The sequence below is a fragment of the Venturia canescens genome, chromosome 1, assembly GCF_019457755.1.
Source record: "Venturia canescens isolate UGA chromosome 1, ASM1945775v1, whole genome shotgun sequence".
NCBI classification, from domain to species: domain Eukaryota; kingdom Metazoa; phylum Arthropoda; class Insecta; order Hymenoptera; family Ichneumonidae; genus Venturia; species Venturia canescens.
In genome coordinates, this window is record NC_057421.1 from 18,581,132 (window position 1) to 18,597,887 (window position 16,756).

The following is a 16,756-nucleotide window of genomic DNA, read 5'->3' on the forward strand; positions in this document are numbered from 1 at the left end:
AGCTGTCTGCGGATTGCCGCCTTCGGACACGACTCTCGAATATCGTTTTATTAGCATCCTCGTCACTGGGGAAGGGCAAGATGGAGTGGGCGGAGTTTACAAGCCCGGCGGTAGGTTTCAACGGTTACGGGAGTTTCCAGAACTTTTCTGATTAGCGATCGAGCTGAGAAAATTAATGAGGTTATTCACGGCGCACGCTCCGACGACTGAACTGCTTCAGCCTTACTTCGATCCTCGATGCAATGCATCTCATTCGAGTCGCTCGGTTGAACGAAAGTTTTTTCCTCCGAGAACTCATTTCGAAGGAGTCCCGTGAAAAACGAAAGTGATTTTTTTGCTTCAGCTTTTATTGAAAAAAAAGCCTCGTAACAGCAGTTATCAAATCACTTTTTGACGTAATACCAATTGGCACACGTAAAATACCAAACGTCATTCGAAATCGATCCAATCTTCAATCTCTAAATGAAAATTTACATACAGTGATATTAATCTCCGACAATAAATTTGTGGAGAGTGACTAAGGATTTTCGGTAGGCCGATGAATTCGCAAAGACAACGTCAGCACCGTCAGCAGCCCTTGTCGGATTGTCTTAGCTCACGCACATGCATGCGCTCAAACGAGTGCATACATAGAGGTGCAAATACGTAGGCACGTTTGAAGCAGCATCTGTGGAGTTGAGCGTTCACGCTTGGCATGACTGCGGGGCGTCCGGGGAAGCCCTTTTCTTGTAACGTGATATTTTTTTGTTCTGCAGGCGCGCTTTTATAATTGAAGTACTCGATCATCCCTTATCTCGGTGGATCTTAAAACACACGTCGGTTTTCGTCACTCCGGTTAACTCGCTTACTAATTCTCGTGTCGGGTGTTTTTTTCTTCGGTTGTTTATCTCGCTCGAGGGGAACATGCGAGATTGCTGGTGATGCGTGTAAATATGGGGAATGCCGAATTCGATATTCAGGAGAATTCACGATTCGGGAAAAATGCGTTTGATAAACTTCGAGGCTCCGGCGACTTTGTACGCTTCGCCGCAATGATCATTGTCGTCGCTAATCTCGGTTTTCGAATATCAGGAAATCTTAGAGCGCCCTTGCTTCGAGTTCGTGAGCGAGCAGCCGTGGCAAAGAATTCAGAAAAAAAACAGTCGTTGAGTACACACGTACTGTGACTCTTTATCGTACGATATTTTCGTGCTATCTGTGACGCGCGTATGAATCGAATACTTATCGACCGAGCGATCATCGCTGTTCAGCTTTTATGAAATTCATTGGAAATATCGACGCGAAATTCCCAGTGAATTTACAAGTATCGTCACATCAAAAAACTGTTGCGATAAGTCACGCTCGAGCTCGAAGTTTCTTGTTCCCTTTTAAACTTGAGAAACAAAGCATTAATTGTGTAGGCGCGTAATTTTAATGCTCACTTTTAATGGCACGCAGTTGATTGTGTACGTGCCAAAAACTCAAGATTTTCGTCTACGGATTGCAGCTCGTGAAAATCACAAACATAAAACAACTTCAAACGATCAATCTCCCTTTTCTAACGTGTTGTGTTCCTTTAACTCGATTTTATTGCCACATTAAGAGCTTGTTGAATCACGTACCGTACAATCCGGAGTTTCGAACCCTTTTTAGTCCGAATGTTTATAGCATTTGCCATCATTTCGAAATAGAACTCGTGCATAACATTATTTTAATAGCCATTGCTCACTGATACAAAGAAAAATTCAATAAGCAACTGAGGAACGAACCGAGGGCCGCGGGTTCTGGATAAAAATTGAATATTTTTGTTCTTTTAGAGTTGAATTTTAATTGACAAACGAAATGCCTTAGAAAATCACTCGTAAAATTGTGTAATTAATCATGTCGTAGCACATCTAAATATCACAATAGAAATATCATAGGAAAAAATATCACGTGGATAGTATACGAAGAGCAGGCATTTATCACGATTTGATCGAAGCTCAATGTTGTTTGTGTGTATACGTGATTGTAGTTTAGTATCAATCGCGCAAAGTGTGTGTCTGTTTTTTTGTTTGGGTTTGTGTGCGTTTGTTTGGGTCTGTTTTTTGGCTTCGAGGCCAATCGGTGGAAGTCTTTTTACCTCTACCTTTATCTTTACTAAAATAATTTAATGGTGATATACTGTCTGTGTGATATTTTGTCCATGTGATTTTTCGTCGGTGATATTTTGTCGGTGTTCGTCTGTCGTGTGATTTACAGTCATGGAACCGAATTATGTACTTTGGGTTGGCATCGGGTGGTCTAAGAACTCTCTATCGACGACGAAAAATCTCGCATTCAAGATCTCAACTCCCTCAGCTAATGAAAAACCCAAAAATCGTATCACCCTTTGTTTTTACAACGAAAATCAATTGAAATGAAAAATGTGTTTTTCCAAGCTTCAGTTTAAGAAGTATGAAAAAAAAAAAAAAAAAAAAAAAAAATGAAAAAACTTTAATTATAAGCAGAGAAGGAATAATGAGGGAGATGCGGAACAACGCTGCTTTCTCATGCAGAAGAGTAGAAACACAGAAACATCATAGAAACGAAGTCTGAACGTGTGTCGCTGTGCTCGTATCTATACTAATGCCTTCTGCCACCCCGTGCACAGTTCGTTCTCGCGTCTCGCTCAATTAGCGCTAATTAGCGTGCCGTCGAGCGGCTCGTCCCTTTTGCCTGATTGATTTACTTGACGCCAGGGCGTTTAGAGCGCGGAATCGCTCGTATTCCAGTGAACAGAGAGAACGTTAACGTTCCCCGTTTGAGGATCTTCTGGCGTCACGTCCGAGATGGCACAACCACGTATCAACGTGCCTTATAACACGTGTGTAAGAATGCATATTTTTATGCTTCTATGCGGAGAAGCCACACAGGCAGAATGTGAAGAATTTTATTGTGTTGAATTCTCTTCTAAAGGGGAAGAAGAAAGTCGTTTTTATTGAATGAGAAATGAATATTTGCAGGACGATGAATAATATTGATGAAGTAATTCGTAAAAATAAAACGGTGAATATTAAAAATTTCTACTTTTGCTAAAAAGCATGAAAAATTATTTTTTAAGCATTGTCATTCATAAAAAATGATACCGCAATTAATTTCAGGGAGGGCCAAGGTAAAAATATTATTAAGAAATATCTTTTTAAATCTGATAAAAATCACGAAAGGGGAGGTAAGAAAATCAAAATACGAAATAAGGAAGATGTTCCAGATCCACCCAACCAGCACTTAACAATGAGTACCGAAAGAATGAGTGATTATACAGTAGCTAAGAAATTGAAATTTTGCGCATAAAAACAAAATTGTGCTTTTTCTACCTTCTCTATTCTTAAAATGAATCGTAATATAATTTTTTATCGATATTACACGTTGCCAAAAACTTTGGGACCAATTTTCATTGATGACGATTGCGAAATTTTTTGATTGTTGAATTGATTTTTTTTTTTTTGGTTTTTGTACTCCCCCCGCCCCCCAAATGAACTCCCGTATCATTTTTTATTGATAATAATGATGAAAAAGAAATTTAGGAGCATTTTTAGCAAAAGTAAGTATTGTAAATATTTACCCAATAAGCTGTTTCATTTATCACAGCATCTGATATATTTCTTACCAATCGAAACGTATAAATGATAAATACGTTTTTTGCTCAAAGAAGAGATACGCACGTACGTGGTTTTTCCTCTTTTTACAGCGCGAGTTAATCATTGGTTACACAATGAGAGTGATAAGAGGAAGAATGTGAAGGATTGTATCACCGAATTCCTATCTCAATCGCACACGGCTCGTGTACATTTATATCGAGGTAAAAGCGAGGCGAGTAAAAGTGTAATTTGCAGCAGCGCGTATAGTAAGCAGCGAAACTGAAGGATCGAGGATACACGTATGCATTATTGGCAATCAATTGATTAGCTCGAATTTATTGCAGACTCATAACTCGTGCGGTAAATTTGAGCTCGTCGAGAAAATTAATTAAGTTCGAGAGGAATGATCACGTCTCAATTATTATCTCGCTATCGTTTTATCATTGGGTTCACTACACAATATATACAAATATAACGAAATTATTGGCTCCCGAAACGGTTTATTCTATGAATCAGTCAATTTATTTTCACCGCGTTCATGTCGTTGAGCTCGGGCTTTCACGTGAAGACCAGTTTTGCACGGATACTATTACAAATCAACGTACACGTGTGCCCGCGTATATGCATACGTGTTTATTATCGAGTTGCCGACTCGCAAGTTCGTTGTCTTCTGGCACGGAAATTGCTTCTAATTTCAAACGGCGTCCGCGAGAAAATTAGCGCCGTTTAGCGTGTACGCTAGACGAAAAAAGGATGAATGAGAAAGAGAGAGAGAGAGCGAGGGAGAGAGAAGGTTGATGGGAACGAAAGAATTGGATATTAGAAACTGCGAGAAACGTGCTCTGCTAACTGTTTTTCAGGATACTGGCGTTGTTAACCGATAATAATGAGGCGAACGGAAAATTTCAGGAGAACCTTTTATGGATCACAAATTATCATGAATTTTGTACAGAGGTGCTCGGCTGTAATCACTGTTATTTAAACTTTCGAAAATTCTCTTTTTTTTATAAACGATTGCTCAATTTTCTCATTATATATTGCAACAATCATTTATTAATCTGTGCAATGCTATTATCAAACTTCCTGATTTACTTCGACTCAAAAATGAATTGATTCTCAGCCATTTGCATCTGCATTTCAGACGATGGCAGTCAATTCTAATTTCATTGGTTGGTAATTAATAAAATGTAAAAATTGACCAACGATTAAGGGGTCTAGCTTAATTATACGGGCAAAAAAATACTATTTTCACGAATTTTTTTGAACGATATAAATTATAAATATGGATATAAAAAGTGTTAGGACTGACTATTTTTATTTTACTCAGCTTCCGTACAGAAAAATGGACGAGAAGTTGATAAAATCTCTGGAATGGATGATCGGAGAAAAAAAATGGTTTTAGATTCGATAGGTAGATGGCTATAGCGCATATCATACGATTTTTGATTTTTCAATAATGTTTTTTGCAAAAAACAAATAGTTCTACTTAAAGTTTCAAAATTCGTATGATACGTGCTATAGCAATAGTCATAAAAAAATACGTAGTAAAATTTTAGTAAGGATTCGTTGAATTGATTCGGAGATTTGATCAACGAGCCGTCGAAAAACGTAATTTTGAGAAAAACGCGTTTGAACAAAGGCAGGTACGCGGTACCGCGCTGGTGCGTCTCAGCGCGCTCAGACAGTCAAGTAAACGTCGCTCAAAAGTACACTTGGCCTGCTCAAATCTTTATAAAATTTCAGTATGATTCTTTTAAATATGTATACTTTCGAAAAATGCAATAAAAAAGTCGATTTTTTCAACTTTCAATTTAGTGTAGACTCCTTAAACCTGGAAATTCTTTCTCAACAACAGAATCAAATACGTTCTGAAATAAAAATTATTCTCCTCGCGTGTCTGTACGTATTTATAGCGCGAAAAATCACAAAGACATTACACGTTGTATCTATAATTCACGCAGGCAAGCAGTCGCTCAAGCTGTAATCGTTAATGTCAATTACACGCAATTAAGAGTGTGTTACGTTCATGGCGTAGCCAGTGACGTTTAACGATACAGGATTTCATGCCTCGTGCGCTCATGTGGGAAGCTAAAACAATACTAGACGCACGCTTTACTTATATATACACCAACTCGTAAGAATCAAAAAGCCATAACTCGTGCGTACTTTCATATTTGTAACAACATCAAAACGCCCTTTTGCTCTTTCGGATGGGTAAAAATATGTAGAGGCACGTATAATATGCCACAGAGCTATACGCAGACGTGTCTCGAGAAAAGAGAGAGAAAAGGAAGTCTGCGTGCGTGTTTCACTGCCATTGAACGTAATTAACGAGCGACTTAGCGAGACTAGCAGCCAAAGGCACGTGTTCGCAACCGTTTTTAAAGCTCGTCAGCCACCCTGATCCAATTATGCGCGTAACGTTTTCGTATACCAATTCAGTCGCTTAATACTTTAAAAAGCTTTAAAACACCGTTTAAAAAAGTCCAAGAAAACTATACTGTCATTGGTACAATTTGGAGATCATTTCTCACCGAAAAAAGGTTTTAAGCATAAATAAAAAAACGAAATTGCTCATTCCACTCCGTCTTTCCTTTTCTTCCAACGCGAAAGGAGATGCTTCATAATATGAGACTTTTTATCAAGCTCTTTTCGAGGAACAAATCATCAATTCCGTGAGCATAAAAAACACATAAGAATTCTCGTATCTTGTATTCTCCACCTGAGGAAGAATAGAGATTGATTAGCATGGAACTAAGTAGCAGAGAACCAGGCGCGCGATAAGTCTCCGTCGCGGCGTTTTTTTCTCCCCTTTCAAGTCCTTTTTTCTACAGGTTTATTTTGTTTCGAATTTTTTCCCATTATCGACGCCTCCCGTGCCGCCGCGTTTGATCGAGCAAACGGCGATTGTATCGATGTCGCTGCGCGATGAAACGTTCCAGCGTTACAAATTCAAATGCATCGAGTCGCTCTCTCAACCGTCAATCAACGAATCTCACGTCGGGCATAAATTCGAGCATAAATTCGGATCTGTCAATAGAAATAAAAAATCTTCCAGAGCGATATCTTCGAGTAGATGTCGTGGGAGAGCACGCGATAAAAAAATAGAAAAAACGGTAAAAAAAGTGCGCGTAAAAGATCAAGAGAAGGAGGAAAGAAAAGACAGAAAGGGAAAGAGAGAGAGAGAGAGAGAGCGAAAGATGAACAGACGGACAGAAGAGGCATCATATCAAGTGAACGCGAGAGAAGCCCCGATGGTCTCACCGCTTCGACATTCCTGCGGGGGACTCTCCACAAGATTTAAGGTCCGTGGATCCCCGACGAGCCTCAAATGTACACACAGATGTGCGCGTGTCCGTGTACGTTCAGCTATACGTTGTAACGTATATACGTGAAGACGACGGGTGCGTGTGTCCAAGTTTAGCATATCCATGGAGCCAAGTGCAGGTGAGATGATCCTCGCGTTTCTTCATTCTTCTACCTCGTTCACGAGATAGGATCGCTGCTGGCTGCTGTAGTTTCGGGCCATCGGTCTAAGCTCTCGGTGCTCGTTCGCAGGTAAACGGAGACTGAAAATTATCAGCCCATTGAACTGGATTCGCAGCAAGAAGCAACGAAGAAACGAGAAAGCAATTATTCAACGAAATCATAAAACTTATTCGAATAAGCGGATCGCTCCGAGTTGACAGTCCCAACAGAATGAAACTGCTCACACACGTCAGCTCTCGAGTTACAAATACATCGTCGCACTCTACCGATGTACTCCTAGTGCCTAATCTGGCCACTCTCCGGGAGGATTCGAGCGTGCGGGTAGCCGTGTTTTGCCCGAGGATCGTGTTAAGGGGATTTACATTCATTTCGATCCTAATAACCCGAGCCTCTCTCGAACGCGCTGCTCACCCTCCTTTTTCGCTCTCCGCGGAGCCGAAGCGCGCGCGATTTGGAACACGATATCCTGATGGCTGTCCGTGGACCAAAACCAGGAGAAAGAGCACATGTTGCTCCCTCCCTCTCTATATGCTTGTGTACAGGTATATACAGACGGTGGAAAAGAAAAATGAAAGAACACGCTGCCACAGCATACCACGAGTCGCACGCGGGCCCCGTCAAAACTTTTAACACCGAATGAAAGGAGAGCGAGGCTCGTCTCCACAGATAAGTTTTTCGCGATACACATCTCTGCTTGTGTGTATCGAATGTACGTACGTGAGAAACAACTCGGTCGCATGCATCCAACTACCTTAACTCAATCATTTGAATTCACGATTATCCTAATCATTATTACTGCTGCATGTACATACTTTCTATTAATAGGCACATGGCTCGTTGCAACCTTCGTAATCAAATGCTAACAACAATATCACCGCAGATATCAAACGTTAATGCACTCTCGTGTAGTACACACTACGTATCGGCCAGTGACTCTGGGATATCGTATGATGCGAGACGATTTGACGTAACGGAGTCTCGTTTTTATCCAACAGCCTGAGAAACAACGTTTCCTCGTAGTAGAAGGAAATTTATTTATTCGCTACCAGCCAAATTGATTCTCGTTGTGAATTCTCTGAGAAAAAAATGAAATAGTTTTTCTCCGAAAGTGGAGTCGGAAATGTTGGTTGATCTTGAGGCGGATGGGAGAATATTCGCTATTCCGAATCACGCGATATTTTTTTTAGGTAAAAATGAATTTGTACTGAGGAGATTTGCAAATGAATTATCTACTTTTCTCTGACACTTGTCACTCCGGCACGCGAAAGTCGTACACGCATGAAAAGTGATTGAATTTTTTCATTAGCCGTATTCAAGATTTCGCGAAAAGAAATCGATCGTTGTATTTCGTGGATATTCAAGGGTACATGCGTATGTTTAGTTTTTGAACTTCACCGTTGATAATAATCGGTTGAAGTATTAAAAAATATCTGATGAAAAATCATTCGGATTACACGACAAATGGATTGGTTTTTACGAAACGAGCATTTTTCTTCCGGTACACTTTTTTATCGTTCATTTTTTCATTTTCCTCCGCTACGATACTACTTTGCACAGTAAACTCACTTCACAACGTATAAAATTTGTAAACGAAACTGACAGCAGCGTGACATCAACGGCAGCACGCTAGTCAAAACGAACTCTTCTAACGTTTTTTATAATAATAAAAATTGTATAAAAATGTTGTTTCTCTACCAATTATATTTCTGAAATAATAAAATTATTATTCTGAAGTTTCGTCTTTTGAAATTTTCGAAAAATATAGTTGATGCAAAGATCACGTAGTCGTTACCCATCTACCTTAACAATTGGAGCAGAATTTTCGCTAAATTTGAGGGAATGCAACTCAGAATAAATGCTTTCCCAGTTTTGCCCGTGTGAAAATAAGGGACTTTGAGAAATGTTGATTATTCCACCAAGAGGCGTCATCGCCGTCTCGAGTCGCCTACTCCTTTTCGCGTTCATTTATTATTATTTTCATTGTTATTCTCATTAAAAATGCACAAGTTCCTGAGAAGTGTGGGCTCCCCGTCATCCAGTTGTCTATTTTCGTTTTTCACGTGTCGCTGCCGATCGAAAAGTGTTTTATACGGATGCGTCTATTGCTTGTGTATACATAAATAAAGAAACAAATATGTGTATACGAAAGGAGCAAGAGATAGAAAGATGGGAAAAAGGAGAGGCGAAAGGAGACACGAGTTTTCACGATTCTAGCTCCAAGTGCCAGAACAACGGACACGAGAGCTTTGAGGATCTCGCCTGCCGTTGGTCTCAACAGCACCGACAACTTAACACAAATATATGCATATGGAATCCCAATGCGGGCCTGCTACGGGGCATTTTATCCAAAACGGACCAATTTTTCAAGCCCCCACTCGATATTTCGTCTCCCAAGCTCTCTTCGTTTTCGTCACTATTTTTAAAACCAACAAAGCACCAATAAAAAACTCCGGAATTTGTCAAATTTTCCATACCCATTCTGACCAAAATTCCCCCATGAAATCTCGCTAGTTGGACAAAGATTTCAAAGCAAATCGCTTCTCAAAAAATCTTCTTTACATTCTGAGACACAATCGAACTCACAAACTTTAAATTTTAGAAAAATCAAATTTTTTTCATCGAAATGAAAAAGAAGACACGCGCTAGTGAGTCCTGAAGTGATTCGACGTCGCTGCACTCGTGACGGGATGTCCCATATGTTATTTTAATACTGTTCAAAAACTGGCATCCCGTTGATGAAACACACTCGAGCGAGTTGATGGTCATCTCGCGGCGCCGCGCGAGGAGCTCGGAATCGCGTTCCCACAGACAAAAGAGAGATTTGTGGCTCGTCGAGTCCGATTATTCTCATCATCGGGTAGCAGGATTCATTCCTTCCTACCTCCTCGATTTATACACTTATCACTCGGTCTTCTCAATCTATATAAGTATATAATGGCGTGTAGTAAGAAGGTCTCATGTCTTCGCGCCCTCTTCTCGCGCGCCTATATACCCGGGGGTAATAAGGATGTAACCCGAGACGAGAGATGAGCGAGGTGGACGAAGCGAAAAAAAAAGAACGAACGAAACGAGAGAGATAGATAGAGAAACAGAAAGAATGAAGATAGAGGGATGCTGACTGAGATACACGAGGGCACGGATTCGCGTGAAACGCGTCTCTCCTATCTCGCCGATAAAGTGTTGCCTCTCCACGAGAGTATAGTGCTCGTCTCTCGCCTTTTTAAGGCAATAACGAAAAGCGTTGAAATCACGTATGAACCGTCACCGAGAGGGCAGGCATCGAATTTGGGAGTTTTTTGAAGACGACACGAGCTTGTGTCTCTGCCAACAGAACGTCATGAACCCATGATTAATAACGTTATTTAATTTATTGCGGACTGTGCTCGCTATTGATAAATTGGTATTGAGGTATCTGTCAGTTACGCGTGTTTGAACCAATAAGCAGCTCTGAAACGATGTGAATTTTTTCGCTTCATTTTTATACGTAATAATGTACTTTTACTCATTTAAAAAAGCATGTTTCAGCAAAACGATTAGTGAGGGTAGCAAATCATTTGTTCAACTAGCAAAATCATTTGATCGGGCAGCAAATATTTTTTTACGGTAGCATACAATATGCTCGAGCTATCCTAACAAATATATTTCTCTCCGTGCAAAATATACACGGAGAATATACACGAATGAAGTTTGAAAAATTACCGTGAGTAACGACAGTGCGGTGACGAGCTGCAATTCATGATATTATTATGGTAGAAAAATTGAATTTTCCAATAAATTAAATAATGGTTATTGTTAAAAATAGGAACTTTTACCGAAATATTTAGTAAATTTTGACGTCCCATGTGCAATATTTACCATTATTAAACTGAAAATTTCACAAAATATTAAAAATTTTACAGTGCCATACAGGAATGAATAGTTTTCGTTAACTTGTCCCCAAAGTGAAATATATCATGCTAAATTTTACAATGAATTTAACGCTAAATATTACCGTTTAATTCTCTCCGTGTATCGTTTATAGGAATTAACATGAAAAATGTCTTCACAGAAAAACAGACTCATTCGTTCACTACAAACTTGTTAATACGTATCCGTTAGTCGTAGCCTAATATTCTGTAAATTGAAACAAACATTTAATTACCACATCAACAAATGATTTTGCACTCATCCATAAAATTTTGTGCGACGTACTCGACTGTTTTATTTGATTGAGGCAACAGAATTTTCAATGTTTCAACAACATTTCGTTTTCAGTGATTCGTTTCGTTGAAAGCAGCTCATAGAAAGCACGAAGCCGAGACGAACAGGCGCGCACGCGGAGAGCGAAAATGTTATTGCTACAAGTTAGAGTCATCCTCTTGTCATTCTTGGCAACATCTCGTAAAACACACGATATATATTTGTGTTTACGCTTTTATATGGTCGTCGTTCTTACAGCACACATTCGCGCGTGCATAGTTGTAAGTTGTAACGTTAGTCAGTGCGGTTGTATGGCAATATTCACGCGGCGCATATATACGAGTAAAGCGCAGCTCTCTATCGTGCTCGACAATAAATCTTCGTGTGCGCATAATGCCCCGGCTCGTGTGATTTATCGTTCCGGTCTCTATGATTCATTCCGCGCGCGCGCGCGCGCGAGCGCTTTTTCTCTCTAGCTCCAAAGCGCCTAGACAAGTGTATATATCTATATAAATGTGTAACTCGTTTTGTATCACAAGCATATGCGCTTAAGCCCGCTGCGATGCACGCAGAACAACAGGCCGAGACAGAGAAGACACAGTGGGAAGGTAAACACCATTCCTCAAAATCATTTCCTTCGAAAATTCTAATTCAAACAAAATTTACGAGAAAAACTCCCCTCGCTGCTGTGGCGCTTGTGAAATGAACACGGAGACATAGGAGTATTCGGGTAATGAGAATTGTGCGATTAAAAAAACGAAGTATTGAGAACGTGAAAGAAAAAAGAGGGAGAACGTTGAGCGAATCGTCGGATTTTGAGGTTTTTACATCACGAAGTTTGCTTACAAAGGAAACCGTTGGAGTCGCGAAAATAATTGTTTTCTTTAGTATCCGGGGGAAGATCGAATCGTACTTGAGGGCAAATATAAATTGGTAATTTCTTTGTGCTCGATTCACATGGAGTTTGCGTTATGGAGCGTATAAAAGGGAGAAGAGAGAGTTATAAAAACAAAAAGGAGAGAGACACACGAGAGAAAGCAGAGATCTGCATCCGGGCACGAGGATCGTCGTCTCGACGTCGAGGAGAGTTCACGATTCCAAGATGGCGAAGAAGGATCTTTCCATCTCACCAACTCTTGCTGTACAGGTACGAAGCACGTTCGCGTGAACCGCAAATAGTCACAACATATAAATTCACTTAAAGCGGACTCTGTCTGCCGGTTTTTTTACACTTGGACGTTGCCTACGATTGCGTCTATTCTGTAATTGACAGTAAATGAAATATTACCTATTTCAAAAGGGAATAAGTGTCAATTATTAGTTGTTAGTGAGAGCGGCATACAGAGCTCTCGAGCATCGTGTGGGAGAGTTATTCAAGTGTTTATAAGAAAATTAAAAAATAAAAACAAAACAGCAGTCGATTGAAAACGTGCACGAATCGAGTGGGCGATTCCGAGACCCTAAAAAGTCTGTTCCATCGTTGGAAATCCGAGCACTTCCATCAACGAACGAAAATAATTCCGCAAATTTATATCCACAGCCAAGCATCGTGCACAATACTTGAGAAAAAAAAAGAAAATTGTACTTTCCAAAGATACTCGATCTGCAGTCCGTTGCACAAAAATCGAACGTTTTGTGTCGCCCCATTGGAGTCAGAGTCCCCGGGCTAGCTGCATCACAGATTATTCCTCGCTCCGTTGAATTCTTTAATCCTTTTTTCCCCCCTCGATTCTGAACATAGAGGAAAAAGAGTGAAGCAAGAGTTGGTGAATGAATGGAACTTTTGCTCTCGCGCCATGCGAGAAAGAAAGAGCAAGATCGAGAGGAACCTCGAGAGAAAAGACGCGAAGATGCGAGGATGGGAGAAAGAAGGGAGAGAGCATAAGTGCTTCGTGCGCGCACAAGGCGTGAGATAGGTCATCCTGTGGACTCCACGGGATCGCGAGAGGTTCTTCCTCTTGGGACCAAGTTATACCGACACGTATACACTGAGCGCGCAATACACACGCTCGTTCGTAGTGTCGAGCCCCGCGAGGAGGCCTCTAGAGAGCTCGGCAAACACTCGAAGAAGCTCGACGTTCGATGCGCTCGAGCTCACCTCGCAATCTCCCGGTCTCTTCTGGACGCGCAATACGCACACGATGCACTTTATACACGCAACGTGCGTATGTGTAGCGAACATGCGATTTCGTCCTCTTCGGGCTGGAAGCCATGAAGTCTCCAGGAACGGGAACGACGCGCAAACTTTTTGTAACTCTCATCATCGCCTCGCGCTGACGGGGCCGTCGAACTCAACGAAAATAATAATAGCGTTCCGAGACGATAATCGCCAGTTCGAAGTGCTTGTACACTCGGGGAAATGCGTTTGCCCATTTTTCGTGGGGGGAACAGCTCCTTATTTCTGACTTTACAGTAAACAGCAGCGAAACTCGTGCTTTTTAGTACTCGCGTACTTCGAAAATTCTAGTCTCGGAAATTTCAACATTGCTTTCGGAGTACGAGCACGGAAAAGAATGGACGAAACTCGTGGAATCCCTGCATTGAGAAAAAAATGATCGACTCAATAGAAATTGATGTCATTGGAAAAGGTTTGTTCGTTCAACTGCAATGTTTTGGGAGAGAATGAATCTGTAGTTTGATCTAAAACAATTCTGGTCATTCAAGCATTTTTAACCTTGTGATGCAGCCCGTAACGGTGTGATATAAAAGTGTTTTTGGTTAATTCGTTGTCTATTTGTCCAACAAGAAAATACCTGAAAGGGTCTAAGAAATTGTCACGTCTCGAGTCGTAACCTCAAACTCATTAAAGTGGAAGGAAACGTGTAGAAAATGAATGAAAAGATCGATAAAACCTAGCGGATCTGAAGGTTCATAAAAAGCGTTGAAAATCCAAAGTTCATTCGTCGAAAGATCGAGGCCAAAGGGAAGAATGCGGAGGACAAAAATTCGTAGTGAATCATCGAGTGTGGAATGTTTGTTCTCCATTCACAGGCTCGTGTACACAAGTATAGAATTCACACGAATCGAGGAAATAGATTTCTCCATGGGATGATATTACGAGGAACAGCTGATCCGAGGAGCCGATAAAATATACACTTGACGTAAAGAGGAAACCGAGAGAATGAATGAAATCGGTTTCCAGTGCCTTTTACAATGCTGCGATACTCGCTAGTGCGGTAGTGTATGCGAGTTCGTAAGAGGAAGAAGAAGCGCTTGAAAGAGACGAGAAAACGAGAAGCGAAGAGAGAGAGAGAGCAAAAAAGAAGACAAAGAGCAACGAATCAGCCGGGGAGAGAGGAAAGTGGGAGAAGAGAGGCTGATGGAGGTTCGTCGAAGGACCCAGAGGAAGGAAAAAGAGTGAGTGAGAAAGAGAGAAAGGTCTGCGAGTGTGATCGCGGTAAAGAAGAGTGGCGGGGGCGGGGCCCTGCCATCTATACGAGGCCCCGGGTCTCGAGATGGTGGGCCCACTCTCTCCTTCTTCACCATCTTCCATCTTTCGAGAGCGCTGCGTATGGACCGTGGGTTAACCCAACCCCCTTTGCGCTCTTATTTAACCGAGAATACCTATACGTACGCACACGGATGCTTCGGAGCGTGTATATACATTTCTACAAGTGTGTAAGCATACGTGTGCGCACGTGTGTCTCGTTGGGCCCACCTTCTACCGATTCCTTCATTTTTTAAATGTCCCCTGTTCCTTCGGCTACTTTCTACCATTCGAATTTCTCAATTTCGTGCCAATTGCAATTGTGCAGATACAAAAGCTCGGAACTACCGTTCGCATCGATGCCACCATTTCATAAAGAATTTTGATGAAATCATTTGTGCATGTGGCATCAAAAGTATTTTTTTCCCCTACTATGTTTAATTTTTCTCCCCAAACTATTGGCTTCGAACGACCCTTGACCCAAGTCTAGTAAACTGATTCCTCGGACAAATCCAATGCGCGAAATTATCAACGTCGCCGCAGGGAGGTAAAAATACTTCGGAGTCTCCGCATGCTCCCACATATCCGCTCATGCTCCTCCGTATTCTTTCTCTCGATTGCACCAGACTGCTGGCAATAGGATAGGCACGTACCATCGTAATGCACGGTTGTGAATCTCGAGACGTGAGAGGAGAGGGAGAGAGAGAGAGAGGAAGTAGGCGTCTCAGGTACGAGTATGATTGACACGTTGTAATTAGCCGTGGTTTTATGAGCGAAGATTGAAGAAAGAGCTGGCAAGTCAGGGGGTGAAAGGGAGGGATCTATCCTCGTTGGGATAAAAGAAATAAAGAGGGACTGCGGAGACGATGATTCTGAAGGATGATGAGGTGCCCGCGCGCGCGCGCGCGCGCGCCCTCTCTTCTCTTCTACCTCTAACTTTATACTTGTACGTATATGTATATGGACGCACAAATACTAATTGTGTATACAGATATACACACTCGAGGACTCGCGATGCGGATAAAATGCCATTCCCACGTACTAAACCGCGTCATCCCTTCGGGGCCGGGCTCATGAATATTACACTATATATTTATGTATATTTTTATACTCGTATATACATAGTCGCTTATAAGCAATATGGCTCTTTTTATCGATGCGTTCCCGATGAGTCAACGAGCTTCTCGTTAGCTCATAAATCGCTGGTACGATCTACGAAGTGTATAATAAAGCTCCAATGTCGATTAAGTACGAATCTACGTTTCGTGTACTTCTGCTTAAAGTAGTTCGGCGTCGTTCGATAAAGCACGGCGGAGCTCCACTTTTTTGGGGTAAATGATAGTTTAAGGTCGCCTGATAACGATAAGCACAGTTCCGGAGCCTCTTACGGGGCAAAATTTGGAATTATTTCATTTAGAATTTTGAATTTTTGAAACGGTGCCTCATGGGAGAACTTACAATAATATTAATTGGGAAAAAATTCATCACAGATTCCATTTCTTTAAAAAACAAAAAAAAAACATTACCTTACGGGGCTTTTGAGAAAGAAAACATGAAAAAACTTTAGTTTATTTATTTTTGAGACAGACTCACGTGCTTTCATTCGTCTAATAGCTTCGCTTTTTTTTTTAATGAATTGACCATTCCTTTTTCTCGGTGCCATTACACCGATATAAACTTTCTTTCGTACAATAAAAATGTTGCCTATAGATTATGTTGTGTATATTTAAAGTGTCGGACTGAATCGTTAACTAGTCAAGTTGAAGGATAAATTTAATCTTTTATGATATTTTTATGCATTTTATTACATTCTTGTGATAAAAATATTCTCAATGTGAGTGTTTATTAATTTTATTAATAATTTAGACTTAGTTAGAGTTAATCAACATAAAGTGGTTGGAAACTTGACTGGTTATAGAACGGCCGAACTACTTTAATGTGCAGATTGTACATTTGGATTTCGATGTTACGGCTAGCAACGATGGGAAACAAGTGAATTTTTTTTTCTAGTCGTCGCACGGACCAGCACTTGTTCTCTGTGCGATCGGAGATTCTGCGGTCGTAGAAAAAATTCAATGGCGCC

General features: G+C 40.9%; 1 protein-coding gene across 1 annotated transcript in view; it reads left to right on the forward strand.

The window, feature by feature from the left end:
* hh (hedgehog signaling protein) overlaps nucleotides 1-16,756 on the forward strand; it is a 60,284-nt gene that overhangs the window by 29,544 nt on the left and 13,984 nt on the right. The window lies entirely within an intron of this gene.